Source organism: Octopus bimaculoides, chromosome 13 (genome assembly GCF_001194135.2).
Source record: "Octopus bimaculoides isolate UCB-OBI-ISO-001 chromosome 13, ASM119413v2, whole genome shotgun sequence".
NCBI lineage: Eukaryota > Metazoa > Mollusca > Cephalopoda > Octopoda > Octopodidae > Octopus > Octopus bimaculoides.
The window spans coordinates 45,184,412-45,189,444 of NC_068993.1; positions in this window are offsets into that span (position 1 = coordinate 45,184,412).

Sequence of the window (5,033 nt, forward strand, 5' to 3'; positions counted from 1 at the left end):
TATATATATATATACACTCAAATTGCAGCTGCATTGTAGAGTTGCGTAAAGCTGAGTTTCATAATGCGAAGCGCATTTGAAGTAACATGGAAATCAATGGGAAGTAGATCTTGAGTTAACGAAAGTGTACGTTACGCATGCACAGACACACACACATACATACACACGCACACACATACTCACACACGCATACACATATATTCATACAAACATATATACATACATGCATATACAAATAGACACAGATATATACACATGTAGGCATCTATATGTACATATATATGTATATATATATATGTGTGTGTGTATATATATATATATATACATACACACATTATGTATGTATGTATGTATGTATGTATCTATCTATCTTTCTATGTATCAGTGTAACTAATAAATGTAATTTTGTGGCCATTGAATTTAATAACTATATTTGTTGAAATAAAGTCTTAAAAACTGCTTTGTGTGTATCGTTCGTGAATTTGACTCCGTGATAAACCAACGCTAATTATTAACTCGACGTCGTTAAAATATTTATCAAATTCTTGTGGTCAGGAAAGCTTACTCTGCGTTGAGAATCAATCCTAAAGAAAGAATGTATTCATAAATCTCCTCTTATGTTCATATGCAAACACTCACACACGCACACACATAAATGTTCATATATACATACATACACATACACAAACACACACACGCATACACACACAAACACACACACATAATGTACACATAGATTGATAGATAAATAGATAGATATTCGCGAGAGTATGTAAAATCTACAGAAAGCAGCATATTTGGTTGGAACTGCGTATATTATTAATAACAGCTCCACAGGACTTAAAGTAGGAGTGTGCAACATTTTTCATTGGCGGGCCACTTTCGAACATTTGAAGAACTATTAGGGCCAGTCACCGTCAGAACTATGTAACCTAATGGCAACTGGTGTAATGAGTCATGAATACGTTGTGAATACATTTCTAAACAATAAAGACATTTAAAATTAAATTTAGTTTCATTAATGTGAAACTTGATATTTTGTTTTTGCACAATTTATCAATGTCCGTTTTGACTAATGTAGTGACAACTCGAAGCTGACTGGTCAGATGTTCATCTGCGTGAGCTGACTTAGGTATTTGTTTCTAGCAGCTTTCATTCGTGAGAAGAACTGCTCACAACAACATGGCACTAGGCTCGCAACATACGTGGCACTGGGATATGTAATACACTACCTAAATACCAATCTTGAGAAATTAGGTTTCTCAAAACCAGAAATGAGAAAGCTGATTCGAAAACTACTTATCCAAACCATCACTGGAACTAAAAATCTGTAAAACTTTGTAGAAGTTTATCATTTAAGCATATATGAGCAACTATATGCATGAGAATACATACATAAAAAAAACATACAAACCTGCACAAATACGTACATACATACATACTGACATACATACAGATAAAAATACTATGTTGGTGTTGTTGAAATTCAAATTAAGAAGCCTTGGATCTAGATTAGAAACGGGCTCTTTCTCTATTGGCAAGACATCTTGAAATAAAACTGCATAATGACATACATACTTTCACACACACACACACACGCACGCACACACACACACACACACACACACACACACACACACACACACACACACACACACACACACACACACACACATACATGTATAAATACATACATATGTCCATGGTTACTGGGGCAGAAGATATGTAGCATACTACCTCAGCACCAATCTCGAGAAATTAGGATTCTCAAAACAAGAAAGGAGAAAGCTAATTAAAGAACTACAGATAAAACCTTCAATAGAACTGTCAAAATATGTATTGGGTCAACACATAAATAATGCGGTTTTTTCAATCGCATGAACTAGAAGTCGGAGGGGGACGGGATAAACTACCTGCATCAACTTGAACTAAAAGCAGGTAGTAATTTTACCTTGTACTTATTCTTAGTGGAAGTTTTGAAGAGTGCAGTTCAATTTTAACAGTTATTTTTTTCAAAGCTATAATGAGAGTGACAAAGGAGCATATCTGGCATATTTTACTTTATGAGTTCAATAAAGGCAACAACGCCACGGAAAGTGCGAGGAATATTAATGCAGTATTTGGGGTTCGAACAATAAGCGTAAGCCGGTGTCAATGGTAGCTCCAGAAATTCCGAGCCCGAAACTACGGCCTAGAAGACGAGCCTCGTCCTGGAAGATCTGTAGAGCTCGATGCAGACGTCCTGTAAATCCCATCGTAACTGTTGAGGAACTCGCAGAGAAGCTTGGATTTGGTCATTCAACCATTCATCGACACCTGCGCTAGAAGCAAAACGACCATCTTTGGTTTAAGACGAAAAGTGTTCTTCCATCAGGAAAATGCTCGGCCACATACAGCGATGATGACATTCCAAAGGCTGGAACAGTTCGAATGGGAAACGTTACCCCACCCACCATATTCAATGGACATTGTCCCATCTGATAATCATTTATTCCACAGTCTTCAAAATCATTTGGACAGAAACAATACGAATTCTGTAGACGAGGTCAGAACAGTACTTGAGGAGTATTTTTCGTCACTTCGTCACGGACAAGTGAATTTTGGAAGAGGAGCTTTGCATGTCTATCAGATAGATGGAAGAGCATTGTTGAAAATAAGGGAGAGTATATTCTAGATTAAAAAAGAACTTTGTTTATCTTAATTTTGAAAAATAAAAGAAGTATAAAAAACCGTATTATTTATAGGATAACCCAATAAAACTTACCAAAAGTTTAGCATATAACTACATATGCACATATCTAGACACACAACTATATGTATGAGTATACATACATAAAACAAAACATACAGATCTGTACATGTACTGACTCCAAATATTTGCACATATACACACATACCTGCACGACTACCACGATAATGTTGAAATTCTAATAAAAGAGCCTTGGATCTAAATTAGAAGCTCACTTGTTCTCCAAAAGCAGGAAATGTAGAATTACAACTAAATAATAACGAATATATAGCTCAGTGTTACTGGAAACTTTGACATCAATGGAAATGTTGGCAAGCTATAACTTCCCACGCATAAATGGCGACCATGGTCTTAAATCTGTATTAATGTTATATGAAGCAGTACCTGCAGCAAAGGAAAGAGAGCTGTAACCATCTTGCCCAAATTTATGAGTACGAAAATACCATCTCTAAGATAGCTAATGAGCTTAAAGAGAGATATAAAATAAGATCTGGCGCAGGTCTCTCCCTATGTATCAGAACAACAAAATATAAAAATGAACCAGTTCATTGAGAAGTTAGTGTATGAGTACTTGGCACTGAAGATGGGAGCTATAGAGGGAATAAATCGTATCAAATGCTTAGCATGGAGTACCGTCAAGTTTATGACATCCTACTTTGAAGGTTATCTTCAAGAACAAGAGATCCCTACGAAATACCTGCAGCATACAAGGCAGAAAACATTGGCAGACAACAAATGTAGTCTGTGCGAAATTATGACTGAAGACATTAACAATATTATTGCCAACTGCAAGAGAATGTTTTGTAGATGTTATCTTTCCCACGCGGCACGACGCAGTGCCCAGAACAGTCTGGAAAAAAATTGAGAAAAAAAGCAAGTACCAACAAGTGAAGTTGACTTTTTATTGAGGCTGAATATTGGTGGAACTTAAAAGCTCGAAGTTATAAAACAATCTGCCAGATATTGTTGTGTAGGGACACGAGAAAAATATGTTCTGTTGTGGAAATCAGCTGGCCTCTAGACACTAGTCTGGTCAGAAAAATATAAGATAAAGAAAGCATTTGTGGACCTTTGATAAAAGAGTTTGCAAATCCAATACCCAAGAAACATTTTCATTTTCATACCTATAATTATTAGAGCAACAGGATATGTAGCAACTCACCTGAAGCAAAGTATGACTGAATTTGGGTTCTTAGGGAGGGAAAGCAACTCCTTAATTCGTACGCTACCAATGGTTGCGATATCTGGGAGAATAAAAACCCGTAGGGCCTCTATAAGATTTCTCTGATTTATAACCTTGTTACCAAGTAGGTGACCGGTCAAAATTAACTGTACATTTTACAGAGAAGGAGAAAACATACATACAAACATACCTAGAGAGATATACCTTTGCTCTCCAGCAACAGAATATAGCTGCTAAAGACCTGAAAAACAAGTGAGACAAAGACGCCGTGGAAACATCCACGTTGTAATAGAAAATGGCGGTTTTGATATACCCGTCTGGAAGATATCACCCGCATCTTCAGCAACTACTCCAAAATGATTGGAAGATACTAATACCCTTGTGGTATACATCCATACACTCACACATCCATCCATCCATCCATCCATCCATCCATCCATCCATACATACATATTGAGATCGATGGGTCAAAAAAATATTGTTAGAACTTAAAAATCAGAACAACCACCAAGTTAAAACACAACCGGCCAGGGACCTCAAAGAAAAGATATGCTCTGTTGTGGAAACCAGCTGCTCTCTGGACACGAATGTGATTAGAAAAATACAAGAGAAAGTGGACATCTATGGACCACTGATAAGGAGTTTGCAAATCCACTACCCAAGATACACTTCCAGTTTCATACCAATTATTATTGGAGCAGCAGGGTACGTATCAACGCGTCTGGAGCAAAGTATGTCTGGACTTTGGATCCTGGGGAGAGAATGCATATCTTTAATTCATATGCTACCAATGATCACGATATCTGAGGCTATAAAAATCTGCAAGAACTTCTTAAGATTTAAAGGATGATGAATAAAACAAGATGCTTTCTTTTGCAAGTTTACTACCAAGCAGGTGACCGGTCAAAGTTTACTCTAAAATTAAAGAGAAACAGAGAAGAACACACACACACACACACACACACACACATGCAGCATGGTGAAATGTATAAACCGAAAATACGTCGTCAAGAAAAAAGGGAATATAAAAAACATCTGTGTCACTCATTGATTTATATAACTCTTAACACCATATATTTGCCTGTTTTGTTTATTTTATCA